Source organism: Papio anubis, chromosome 5 (genome assembly GCF_008728515.1).
Source record: "Papio anubis isolate 15944 chromosome 5, Panubis1.0, whole genome shotgun sequence".
NCBI lineage: Eukaryota > Metazoa > Chordata > Mammalia > Primates > Cercopithecidae > Papio > Papio anubis.
In genome coordinates this window covers 87,107,285-87,122,134 of record NC_044980.1, presented here as the reverse complement: position 1 = coordinate 87,122,134, position 14,850 = coordinate 87,107,285, and positions in this window count along the sequence as shown.

Here is a 14,850-nt window from a genome sequence, read left to right as displayed (position 1 = left end):
ATCATAACCTAAACACCTACAAATTGACTTATTTATTATCACATATCCCTTGCTTATGTCATTTGTTGTCCTACAAATCTCTTTTATCTATTTACTTCTTCCAAATGGAAATATTATTTACTGCTTTAGAAAGGTCAGTAAATATTGGCATTTGTACACCAATAATCAAAATCATCTATACTATACTATATAAATTTATGATCAATCCTAACCATTAAAGATTATGTGGAACTTTTAAAAACTTAAAAATAAACTAAACTTATATGCAAATAAAATACTCACAATTCCTTAACTACAATTCTGAAACACACAAAACTCTTAAACTAAAAGTCTTTTTTTATAAGTTGATAGTCTTAATTTATTCCACTTGAAATGAATATTTATATGCAAATATATTAATGTGTTTGGTTGTATATTACTACCCTATACTCTGTTGGGAAGGTTACTTAATAAACAGAAAATGCATTGTATTACCTTTCCAAAGTCTGAGTTTTGAAAATGACCTCAGTGGTTTCAGGTAAGGGAATTGTGTAATACATGTGTATAGTGCTGTGCAGATCTTTGCTTAATCATCTCAGTTAATGCTCCAAATAATGTTATGGTAGCTATTATTAATATTTCCATTTTCTATACTAGAAAACTAAGATGCAAAGAAATTATGTAACTTGCTAGTAAATGATACAACTGAAGCTCATATTTTCTAATTTTAAATTCTATGCCCTTTTTTCTATGCCAATATCTTGAACAGATGGTTTTGAATCTTTACTCTTTAAGAATCATAATAAACTGTAACTACGAATTTTTATATATCCTGACCTATGTGTATCCAGAACATATACTCCATACATTATGAACTGGCAAGCTTACTGTGGTGAACAGAGAGCTTGCTGAATATTAACTGCTGAAATAAAACCAGAGCACAGGGGTAGTTCTTCCAGGGTCTTAGAATTTGAGGAAAACTTAAAATAAGGAAAGGTTGGCAATTTAATTCAATAGCTACAGGTAAAACCTGTAGTAGGTATCTAAAAACAAGTGGGATGAATAGAAATGTTTAATATGTGGCTTCATTAAGTCAAAGAAGCACTTAAATCAATGCAAATATTTCTCAACCAAACTCCATATTCTTTTGATATGCAGGCATCAGTAATCTTCAGCATCCTCAAGGCTCTATGTAGTTAATTACAGTATGTCCTCAGCCATAGAAGTATGTGACATATAATTTGAAGTGTGTCATAAAGATGCCTAGTGCAGCAGATTGTTACAGTGACGACCTTCCAATAAATTACAAGTCCCAGGATCCCATACTGACTCTGGGCTTGGTCCTGTGACTTGCTTTGGCCAAGGGAGATCAGCAAACATGATGAGAGTAGAAACTGGTACACTGGGGCTGCCCTTTAGAAAACCACCATGCTGTGAAGAAGACTGACATGAAAGACAATACCCCCAGAGAACCCCAGGCTGATTAGATGAGCTATCAGCTCGGTAAGTCTATGCAAGACAAGCAGAGCTTCCCAGAGAATTGTGAGAAATAGTTGATTGTATTGTTTTAATTCACCAAGTTTTGGGGTGGTTTGTTATACAATAGATAACTGGATACACCCAGTTGCCAGTTTTTCATAATGGGAAACGACTTCAGCCTGAGTTGTGGATTCTTCATTGACAAAGTACAGAAGGTACAAACTTGAGATGAAATGATGAATTTAAATAGCTATCAAAGACTGAGTTTCCTCTGGCCTTTGCATTTAAACTCTAAAAATTTTTAAAGACTCGGTGTGTGTATATGTGTATATCTAAATATATGCATTTTCATAAGTTTAGTCTTCTTTAAAATAATTTACATGATAGTAGCACAAAACCTGTGCATAAGTTTCTTAAATATTTGCATCTATAAGGAATAGGAGGTTTTGTTGAATATAGACAATATACAGTCTATGCTTTCCTTTTAGACTAAGAACAAAGAGGAGATAAAACATTCTAATATAAAAAGTATGAGGTCTGTGTTTGTGTGAATGATAAATGTATTTAAAAGCAGAAGAGAAACCATAAATGGACAGCAAGTAGGTTGGCCTTTTCAGAGTGAGAATGCATCTATGAAAATGGCAAAAGAACTGCTTGAGTCTTAAGAGCCCTTACATTCCATGTAAAATGTAAAAATGGGGATAATAATATTTACACTAAATAGTTGTTTCAGAAATAAATGAGATAATAAATATGGAAGGGAAAATATAGCACCTGATGGATAGTCATATTTCTTTCTTCCATGCTACCTCACTTCCTTTCATCCTTAACATCTCTAGGAAAATGGTTTCTCTACTCGCAACACTTACAATACTAAATGTTTGGGTTCTCCACAGCATGTAGTTCTCCAGTTCTCTGTAGATACCAACTGTGTGTCTTACAATTAAATTTAACTCTGGTACCAGCTACCTGGAGTTAGTGCAGACCCCACAGGTTAAAGGCTCAGTCCTACAAGATTGCCCCTCATTTCAGATGCCAATCACAAGTGGTGGGTCCCCAAGTTAACCACGTTTCTGACTTGGCTACAAATCTGGGGTTCCCACAACTCCTTCAGGTTTGATAATTTGCTATACTGGCTCATAAAACTCAGGGAAACACTTAAGTTTATTGTTTATTATAAAGGATATTATACAGTTTTATTATAAAGGATATTATAAAGGGTAGAAATGAACAGCCAGATGAAGAGGTACATAGGCTGAGGTCCAGAATGGTCCTGCCTGAGCACAAAAGCTTCTGTAGAGTTGAGATGCGCCAACCTCCTGGCATGTGGATGTGTTCACTAACCCAGAACCTCCCATACCCTGTCATTTAGGATTTTTATAGAGATTTCATCACATAAGCATGATTGATTAAATCATTGGCCGTTGGCTCAATTTCCAGCCCTTTTCTCCTGGGAGGTCAAGGGGTTGGGCTGAAAGTCTCAACCCTCTAACCATGACTTGGTCTTTCTGAGAACCAGCCCCATCCTAAAGCTACTCAGGAACCCCAGCCAGCAGTCATCTCATTAGCATACAAAATGACACTCTTAACACTGGGTCTTAGAAGCTCTTTTATCAGGAACCAGAGACTAAGACCAAAACAAAAGATTTACAACAAAACATGCTCCTATTATCCCTATCACATAGGAAATTACAAGGGTTTTAGGAGCTCTCTGTCAGGAACTGGGGCAGAGACCAAATATACATCTCTTCTTATGTCACAAAATTCATAACGCTTTCCAAAGGATTCATCTCCGGCTGTACAGAATTTTGTGGTAGTTTGACCTTGAATCAGAAAGAAACACAAACAAAACCCACAAACTCTCTTCCTTGCTCTTCTGTGCTAAGATACACACAACCACTTGGGACAGAACAGGCTGGGAAGTGAGGTACAAGAAAAACCATAATTACCAAGAACCTGTTCCCTACCTTACTAGAGATACCACTGTGCAAACTGCCTATCTATTCATTTAGTCCTCAAATATTTGCCGAGCAGAATCACCAAATAATCCACTAGGTTCTGCAGTTATTGAGATAATAGATTCAGTTCTGCCATCAAAAAGAGAGGGGACAACACGGTAGGGGGAACACAGAAGTTTAAAAAATAACTGCAAATAATCTCTCAAGGTATGCAATATTAGAAGTAAATAATCACATACCTCTGTATTATCATAAAGGAAAAAAACATATCATAAAGGTATTTCAAAAATACCAGTACTTGCTTAGGGGAAGGAGGAGGCAAGACTGGAGATGGAGAGTGGACAGAAAACTTGGCATAAGAAGGGACATTTATGGCTGGGCACAGTGGCTGTCACCTGTAATCCTACCACTTTGGGAAGGCGAGGCAGGTGGATCACCTGAGGTCAGCAGTTCGAGACTAGCCTGGCCAACATGGTGAAACCCCGTCTCTACTAAAAATACAAAAGGTAGCCGGGTGTGGTGGCATGTGCCTGTAATCCCAGCTACCTGGGAGGCTGAGGCAGGAGAATCACTGGAACCCAGGAGGCGGAGGCTTCAGTGAGCCAAGATCATGCCACTGCACTCCAGCCGGGGTGACAGAGTAAGGCCCTGTCTCAAAAAAAAAAAAAAAAAAAAAGGAACATTTAAGTTATGTCTTGAAAGATGAATAATCCACAGGAAATAATCAGCTCTTCCTTGGTATGAACAGCTGAAGGGTGAAGTGAGCCTGCATTGTCTATAGGGAGTGCTGAAGGTCCTACTGAAGGGTAGGATGGGAGCAGAATGGTAGAAGAGGGGGCTGGATATGCGAGCAGGAACCCAGTCAGAAAGAGGTTTGTATATGTTGATAAGGAGTTTAAACATCTTGTCAGCAGTAGTAAGTCACTAATGAAAAGTCATTAAAGAGATGCAACCAGGGTTTAGACTGCACAGACAAAGGCAGTTCCCTGCAGCTGGTGTCCAGAAGGTAGAGAGATGAGAGAAGCTAAGTTAAACCTAACCCGAAGATATAATTTATCCCACACTAAGTATCCTTTGAATTAAATGAAAACCTTTAAACTCTCTTAGGATTTTTTCCATCCTCAGCTATAGTTAAACTATGAAATCGATGAATCAAAATTTCAATCACTGTTTTACTCTTCTCTGCAGATTAAGTTTTTAGAATATGCTATTTATTCTCTTTACCTTGATGTAGTCCTGTTCTCTCCCAGCTATCCTCCTGGCTGGATGTGCCATGGCATGTCTTACAGCAGTAATATATTAGGTTAATAAAGCAATTATTTAATTGACTCTAATTTCATTGGCATTCCTATTAGCTAAAGGAAGTGGTTCAATCACTGTTTACATTTGTAAAGCCAATATTATGGTTTAAATTATGGCCTTTGGATGAATTTGAAAATTGAAGCCTGATAATCCTTAAAGCAATATTTACAGAGGATTCTTTGTAAAGAATAAAGGGAATGGAAACAAGAGCACATTAAATCAGAGGGGCTTTTAAATATTCATTTTGCAATCAGCTTCACTGGTTTCCAGGCCACTACCTAACTTTGTAATTCTTGTTGTAGAGGAATACCAAATCTCTTGCTTTAATTATCTTGTGAAATATTAACTGCTATTTCACATTCTCTTTTCTGATTCTGAAGTATAGGAGCTCCAGATATAATGCTCACAATGCAAATGTTCTTCCTTAATGGAAATACCTTGGGAGACACTGCTAAAATTAGTATTTCAAAAATATAGACATTTTGGATAGGGTGGCTTCTGATTTAAAATGACTTCTGCTCAGCAGTTGTTAATAAATCTCTTTAAACTACCCAATAAAATAACCATGAGAGTACTAAAAATGGTAAAAACTCACAACTCTGAAAACAGTGTATCAGTAAACCTGTTGTCAGTGGTTTTCCATGAACCACAAGTGGTGGAAGTGGTCTAAATAGCACTGTCCTACTTTGAAGATGAATAACCCAGAGAGCCCGAATAATGCTTGGCCAAATATGCTGCAGCCTAAAAGAAAGTAAAATCACTCTGAAAAAAGTAAAAACCACTGAAACATGTTCAATATGGGGACCAGACAAAAGTATTTGAGTATTCTGACACTGAAAAAAAGTATGTAAGACTTAGTTAAGTTCAAGAAAGACAAAATAGATTTAAAGTATTCAGGCAGATAAAAAATAATGTAGGTTACCTAAAAAGGGACAAAAATTAGGTTGACCTTAAACTTCTCTGAAACATGAAATGCCATAGGATGATGGTGCCATATCTACAGCATTGTTTAGCAAAAATAGTACATGGGTTCCCAAATACCCTTCAGCCAAAGTCCCCTTATGTTAACATCTTATATAACCAAATAATATTTATCAAAACTAAGAAATTAACCTTGGTTGCAGGTAATTTTATTGACTAAAGTACAGAACTTTTTCAGATATCACCAGTTTTCTATTACCATCCTTTTGTTGTTCCAAAATCTCACATTACATTTAGTTGTCATTTCTCTAGTTGCTTCCAATCTACGACAGCATAAGAATCTTTGTTTTTCATGATCCTGACACTTTTGAAGGATACTCATAAGTTATTTTGTAGAATGTGCCTCAATTTTGGTTTGTATGATGGTTTCTCGTGATTGGATTAAAGTTATGTGTTATTGAGGGGGAAACCACACAGGTGATGCGCCCTTGTCCATGTATTGTATAAGGGATCACATAATGTCCATTTGTCTCATTACTGGTGATTTAGTTAAGCTTGTATTTTTTAGGATTCTCCACTGTAAAATTACTATTTTTCTTTCATAATTACTAAGTACTTTGGGGGAGATGCTTTGATATTGTAAAATTATCCTATTTTTGCATAAACTTTTACCCACTAATTTTGCATCCATTGTGTGGCAATTGTTACTGTGTGGTGTTTTAATGATGATTTCTATTTCCTTTATTCCTTGTAATTTTTAATTGTAATTATTATATAAGAAATAATTGTCACCTCTCCCCCATTTACTCAGTTATTTATTTATATTAGTATGGATTCATGTATATTTATTTTATTATTTGGTTATAATCCAATGTTATCATTACTTTGTTGCACAAGTTGTTCAACTTTGGCAATTGGTAACTTTTCCCAGGTGGCTCCTATCCCTTTTAGTATGCTCCCATCTTTTTTTTTTTTTTTCCCTTCACTTCCTTACTGTCAGATGCTCCAGGCTCATATTGTATTATCCCTTCTCCAGCCCCTAGAATCAGCTATTTCTCCAGAGATTCCTGTTTCTTTTATAGGAGAAGGAATTTAGAAACCAAGATCTGTGTTCATTGCTACTGGGGTAGTTTCAAGCCTATTTCTGTGAATAGAGAGAGGAAATATATGTGTGGTTACTAACTAATGCAGACACACACATCAAAACCAAACAGTGTTTATGCACAGTTCTTTTGTTCTTCAGCCTTAAAGTATCTAGTCAAAACAAAAAACTTCTTTCCAGAGTTTTTTAAGTCAGCTCCCTTTTCCCCCATCCCGTTCAGTGTAGCTTTGTGATTTAATTGTAATATAGTTAGATTCCTTGTCATAGTCTGCATTCTATCTTTGCCTCCAAATCCTAGTTGATTTTTAGGTTGTTTTCATATAAGAAAGTTCACCCTGTGTTTGTACAGTTCTATGTGTTTTGACAACTGCATAGAGTCACATGTCCACCACTACCTTCTCTACAGACCAATTCCATCACTCTCCAAAAGTATGAGTTACCCTTTTTTGGACAATCTCTCCTCTCAATCTCAACCTCTGGCAGCCAAAGATCTGTTTTCCTGCCTATGCTTTTGCTTTGTTAAGAATGTCATGTAAAATGAAATCACATAGTATGTAGCCATTTGATTCTGTCTTCTTTCACTTAGAAAAATGTATTTTAGATTAATTCATGTTGTATAAATCAGTAGTTTGTTCTTTTTTAGGGCTGAATGGCATATCATTGATATGAAATTGCTTAAGGATATCTGGATTGTCTATAATCTCTGGTTATTGTGAATAAAGCTCTTATAAACATTCACATATTTTTATGTGAATATAAATTTCCATTTCTTTTAGGTAGATCTCTAGGAGTAGGATAACTAGGTGACATGGTAGGTGTATATTTAACTTTTTAATACACGGCCAAAACGTGTCCCAAAGTGGCTACACCATTTTGCATTCCCACCTGTCTATAGCATTGTAAGGAGAAAATTGGTAGCCTAAGAATTTTATGCCCTCTTAAATGTTGTTTGTGTATGATGGCAGCAGAATTCTCAGTTATTCAATAATTCAAAACTTATATCACCAAATATCCTTCTTGAAAAAAAATTATTTAAAGTCATACTCTAGCTAACTGAGAGAGAAATCAAAATTAAGAACTCAAAGGAATCAATTTCTAAGAAAATCTTACGGGGAAAAAATGAAGAAGGAGACTTCCTTCTCATAAAAAAGGATATCTAAGAAGACAGATCACATCATATAATATTAATAGTAAAACCAGAACCCTCATTAAAATCAAGGGGGGGGCAGAATTCCCAATCTCCTCCTTATTTAACTGTATTCTAAAATTTCTGGTTAGTGCAATAAGACACAAATCAGAAATAACTGATAGAAAGGACTAACTAATGGAAAGGAAAAGAGAAAAAAGGTTAGTAATTGCAGAGAATGTTTCTTAGAAAACCCAAAAGTGCCAAGTCAAATCCTCTTAAACAGAAATTAGTAAGGCTATGGAATACTAGAAAAATACCAAAAAATATCAATATCCCAGCAAGAAACAGAGATGAGAGGAAAATCTTATATGATAACAGCAACATACACACCATAAAATTTCTAGGAATAACCCTAACTAAAATATGCAGGATCCATTTATAGAAAACTGTAAAACTTATTGAAATATAGAAGACTTGGATACTGACTTTTACAATACTGCCATTTATTAATTCATTCGTTTGATTACTTGTCCAAAATTTGTCTTTGTCACTGTTATAAGTTCCATAAGAGAAGGGACAATAATTGTCATATTTACTGTTTTATCCCTTATGTCTATAATATATTGGCTGACTCATAGTAGGAACTCAAAAATACGTATTTCTACACACTGATTTTGTATTCAGTTATCTGTTCTACGATGTTTTGTATAGCTTATAAGACTTATTCACTTAGTAGCTTAAGTAATTTTTGAAAGGAGTCTAGACTAGTTAATTACCATTGCCTAACAAATTATAATACGCAGCCATTCGACCACAGGCAGCATCAAGGCTCATGGTTTGAAGTGTAGATACCCACAGTCCTGCATTATGATTTTTCTTCACTTTCCCACTCCAATATTAATACAGTCCAAAACAGTAGGAATTCAAAGCTTAGAGGAATTTAGGGGGTTTTAGAAGTGGCTCTTCTCTATGAAAAGTGTGATTTTACTTCCTCATTTCAATTTTTAGATCCCTCGGGAAATGCCAGGTTAGTAGCAAATGAATGGGAATGGACTACAAATTATAGTTATTTAAAAAGGAAGAACCCGTAAAAGACCCACAGAATCTAGTAGCAGGTTAAAATGAACTATTTGACAGTATGCAATCTGAGTCATTTATTTGGAATCTTTCTGCTTCCATGTAATATAGAATTTAAAGTTAATGATGCTTCACAGTATTACATTGCTTGATGGCTTAGTTTCATTTTATAATTAGGTTAAAATTTTTCTTTATATTTGATTGGTGACATTTTTCTAGATTTTAAAAATAATGAAATGATATTATAACATTGGTTAAAGTTGACCCAATATCTAAACCACACTGAATTTTCCGCATAAAGCATTTTCTTGATTATTCCTATCATTTTCCAATGTTTTATTATCTATGGTGTGCACTGGTGTTTTGTGTGTTTGCTTGGGGTGGGGATACTCTGTACTAATTTCCCTGTAGTGCTTTTAAATAGGAACTTTCTAGGAACACTAATAATGGTAATGTCATAGTTACTTACTGAGAGAACTAATCTGAATTCTATGGAGGTATACTGAAGTTTTGTGAAAATGAAATTAGAGATGCAGCATATCTCAGCAGTAATGAATCTATTTCTGTTGTATAAAACACGGTTAGGTTGTTTTTTTTTTTAAAGCAATTTTTCAAAATCGGTGCTTTTTACTGGTCAAGTGTTTATTCCATTGGGTCATTAATCTGTTATATTCCTGAAGTACTCTTTGGGTATAGTTCCTGTTCTAGCTAATGTGAAAGAAGCATTGGCCTATGACAGAATTTTTATGCTTTTTAGTGATAATTTTGAATTGTTTAGGTAAGACCCTCTTGAGTATCTCCTAGTGCTTATAAATGAAAAGAGCTAGTAAAGACCTTGTTTATAATGACTGACTTCACAACAAAGTTGGGTATGTTAATCAACAATAGACATTGTCAGTTCTATTGCATATTACTGAACTTATGAGGGGTGTCTCCACCTGTTTTCTGTTGCAATAACAGAATACCTGAGGCTGGGTAATTTACAAAGAAAAGAGGTTTCTTTAGTTCATAATTCTTCTTGCTAGAAGGTTTAAGATTGAGCAGCTGCATCTAGTGAGGGCTTCATGCTGCTTCCACTCATGGCAGAAAGTGGATACATGCAAAGAGATCACATGGTGAGAGAGCAAGCAAGGGAGAGAAACTAGGGAAGCTAAGATCTTTTTTAAAAATCCGCTCTTGTGGAAACTAACCCATTCTAATGAGAGTGAGAACTCACCCTTGCAAGAGAGCATTGATCTATTTCTTGAGGGATCTGCCCCCATGACCCAAACACCTCTCACTAGGCCCTACTCCCAACACTGCCACACTGGGGATCAAATTTCAACATGGGTTTCGGCAGAGGCAAACCACAGCCAAACCACAGCAAGGGGGTTTAGCAATAAAAAAAATTAATAAATTTGATATGGAATTCAGAATTGTAATACAGTAGCAGAAACACATCGTAAAAATTTAGACATCAGTGAGGATAACCTTTGAATCTCAACTGCTTATAAATGAATTAGACTTGCAGCATTTTGGCCAAATTTATAGGTTATAGCAAATAGGATGGGAGGGGGCAAGAGAGAAGAAACTAGAATGATTTTGTTTACTAAATATCTCAATGTCAATTGTTATTTTTAATGCTTCCTAGATATTTCCCTAAAAGTATGACATTTATTCAACCTAAAATCATGTAGTTAAATATACAAGGAACTTCTTTAACTTGGTCAATTAATTAACTTATTTTGGAAATTAATTTTAATGTTAGTCAACTGTTACATTCAAAGTTAGAAGTTAAGTAAGAGAGAGAAACCCAGAAGAGGAGAATACAGGGGAATGCTGTAAGGCTGTGTAAGTGAGAAAGAAGGCTCTCCAAAGTCATAAGGCCTTCTTCCAAGATCCTGGGTAGTTGTGCTGAATTATTCTCTTGGGAGTCATAGAAAGAGGTAACACAGCACTTGACTTTCTCTGGTGTCAAAAAGCTCTGGAACTGTCAGTCAGAATTTTCTGTATATGACAATAACTGTGGTGCACTCACTGCAAAAATAAAACATTATTAGACATAATCACACCTTTAGCTGTGATGACAGATGTTAAAATGACTATAAGAAGTTGAAGGGGAAACAGGTCACAGACAGTTATCTGGAAGCAATGAGACAAAGATGTTTGAAGAAATAACCTATTATCTGGAGAATGATAGGATTTTAGGATATGAGAGATAATGGGTGAGCTAATTGGGAAGACAAAACAGCAGGCCAATTTCTAATTAAATTGACAGCATATGTAGGATTTCATTCAGGGAAAGTACCAGTGATCTGAGATGGGCCACCATTTGCTCCATGCAATTCTGCAATAAGAGTGCTGCTGGAAGATGCCTCATAAAGAAGGGCTAGAAACATGGCATAGCTTTTAGGGGCAAGACTTTTTTTTTTGCTGCCTATCAAAATAAATACCATACCAATGATGTGTTCATCCACAACATGGTAATGAAATAGGAAGAGGGCATCCAGGGTGATAGCTGTGAGAGTGAGTCAGTGCATAAATTCTGCTTAGGAAAGGAAGATGTTTACATTTGAAAAAAAAATCCATAAGTATTAAAGGGTATTCTTGCTGCCTTCCTATTATGACACTCATCTGACTAAAAGATAAATCAAACAGAATGGACTGATAGGGTTGGTAATTGGATGTAGTAGGAAGAAAGCTGAATAAATTAGCAAAGGATAGAGTTTTTTTTATTTAAAAGGGTTATAGTTTTCAGATGTTGTTTGACCTCTTAAGGGAGGATAAGCTTGATATTTTTAAAGCAATACTTACATCTGAAATAGTATCACGTACATTTTTAGCTAGTACTCAAACAAGTTCCATATTCTATACAAATGGGAAAATGTAATTCATAATTGACAAAGTATGAATTTTTTATACTTTAAGCCATGAGGCTGCCACATCAACAAATGTAATTCCTTAGCAAATATGTCTTATGTTTATATTTATGAAATGTACACAATTGACGCAGAACCCAAAAAGGAATAAGCATTTTAAATATATATGTGTGTGTGTGTGTGTGTGTGTGTGTGTGTATTTGCTTGGATTTGCAAACTCCATTCTGGAAAACATTTATTAAATTAGAAACAAGGAAGGAATGCAAGCAAAATGTGCTTAGAGTTTCAATTTATCTTGGACTTGGTGTTACTTTTCTGGATTTTTCCAAAGCTTAGACTTCCATTGGTTAAAGTGTTGGCCTTTGCTTTGTTTTGTTTTTGGTTTTAACTTACAGTGTACTAGTCTCAAAAGTGGAAATGATAAATTATTAAAACTTCAAATTTATCTATGGGAGCCCCACATTGCAGTGGTGATTTCATATTAAATATTTTAAGTTGAAACAGCAAGAAAGAGATCAAGCCAAGATCTTAGAAAGAGAGACAAGGTCTGGATACATGATGTATTCCATATTTCATGCAGCTATTGAAAAGGGCAACACAGCTTGCCTAAGGGCCATAAAATGAGTACAATTGGAGAGTCCAGGCTCCAGAATGAAAACTAGCAGGTTGTGATGATTTGTAGAGGTGTGTGTGTAAACATGTCCAGGAAGCCTCTATGCTGCTCTCCCTGTTCTGAGGCTTGCCCTGCCCAACTAAGGGTCTGTACTTCACTTCTCTAAGTGTGGTGGATTGTATTTTCTAAAGATGATGGCACCAATACACCTACCCACCCACATACTATTTTAAAACCTTGACATGCCCCCATCAAGAGGTGGAGCCTCGTTTTCCTCCTTTTGAATCTGGGAGCTGATGACCCCTTTGTAACCAATAAAATACTATAGAAGTGGTGTTATATGAATTTCAAGGCTGGACCATAAAAAGCAGTGCAGCTACTGAACTGAGACACTGTTCTTGGAACCCTGAGCTGTTATGTCAGAAGTCCAACCAATGGGAAGCTGCCATGTTATGAGGAAACCCAGGCCATATGGAGTAAGTGTAGATTCTCCTGATGACCATATTAGCTGAGAGTCCCTCAGATAGCCAACATCACCCACTAGATATGTGAATAAAGACGCCTCAGATGAGTGTCTCCCAATCTTTGAATCTCTTTCAGACATCCTGGAGTAGAGACAAACTCTTCCCACTGTGACTTTTCCAATGGCTTTATTGTGTAATAGCAACTGTAACATTAAGAGAAGTATTAAGCAGAAACTCTGAGAAGACAGCTGGGCATCTTTTCTCATTCCCTAGTTTCCTATGGTATTTGCCCTGGTAACAGAAAGAGCATGATATAGAAGTGTTGCTAATTGTCTCACACTTGCTTAATCTATTTTTATAAAATAAAATAGTTATTTTCTGTAAATTATTCCAGAATTCAATTTTATTACTAAAAATAATAGCTTCATATCTAGAAAGCAAGGTATTATGAGGGACAGTAAAATACCAACCCTCATTTATGAGGTATCTTTCATGTGCAAAGCACATTGCCAAATCGTTTCCTAAATTACTTTAATCTTCACAATAACCTTACAAATTAGGTATTATGATCCTTATTTGAAGATGAAAAAGCTGAGGCCAATATGAGGTTAATTTACATTACTCAAGATCAGAATAGTGAATCTAACCTGGCTCTAAAATTTCATACACCTTCTACCACATTCCATTGCATTTGAGCAATGAACGTAAGTATAGTAGGACCATAGATGTTAGTTCAAAGCCAAAAAAAATGATGAGTCAAACAAAGTTCTAGAAATAATCATTTACCTAAATATTGATACATCTTCTAACTTAAGGAAGCTTGCTTTACATATATTGCCAGACAAAACTGTGGGTCATTTTGACTACAAACATATGACATACTGCGAGCTAGAACTAACCAACTAAGTCACTCAAAAACTGTGTGAATTAATAAATGTTTATTGTTTTAAGCTGCTGAGTATTTGGGGGATAATCTGTTCAGCAGTAATGAATAACTAATATGTAGACTATGAGATCTCTCTGTCATCAGTCTGTATATAGCCAGTCAATAGCTCTGCATTCTGAAGTTACACTGTATAAGCAACTATTCATACATATTACAAAACTGATAGTTCTGATCCTAAGCCCTGGGGGCATTAGTCTATTATAGCAGCTAGTATGACATGGTTATAATTTCAGACAAGTAATCAAGAGTCCTGAGTTCAAGTCCAAGATTGATCTGTGACAAACTGTACTCCCTGGGCATCAGTTTCTGTAAAATGGAGGAGTACACAGAAGATCTCTAATACTTTTTCCATTCTAATTTACTTTAATTCTATAATTGTTATCTTCTTTTTAATTATTTCCATCAGTTTTATTATTATATGTCTTTTATCTTAACTCTATAACAAAATATTTCCCCAACGTCTGAGAATCTCATGTCACTATCTTCAGTGTGGAATCCTAATGAGACATTCAATGTTCAAATGTATTGAGGCACATTATGATGTATCATTTTTGGTTTTTTTTCTCTGCATATACTGGGATATCTTAAGGATCTTTCTGTTTTATCTGCACTCTCTCAGTATCTTCTACCAAAAAAAGGGGGATAAGTGCATTTCTTTCACTTATTTTCATTGGCTAGAGTAAACCATCACATTGCCACTACCACCTTCAAGGGAATAGGAAAGAGTCCAGAAAGAAGAGAATTACAATAATGGCAAACAATCTTAATTAAACAATCTTAATTATGGAGATATTAATTAAAGACCTCCATAATTAGTAAAATACATGCATGGGTCAAGAAAGTTTTTAAAGCTAGATTTTGTTTTGAAGAAAAGTTAATTCTGCTGACATGTTCCTGAAGATGGGTCACTTAACAAATATTTATCGGGTACCTATTACTTGCCAAACAATGTTCCAGGCACTAAGGACAATGTGGTAAACATGATAAACAAGGTCTTTACCCTCATACAACTTACATTCAAA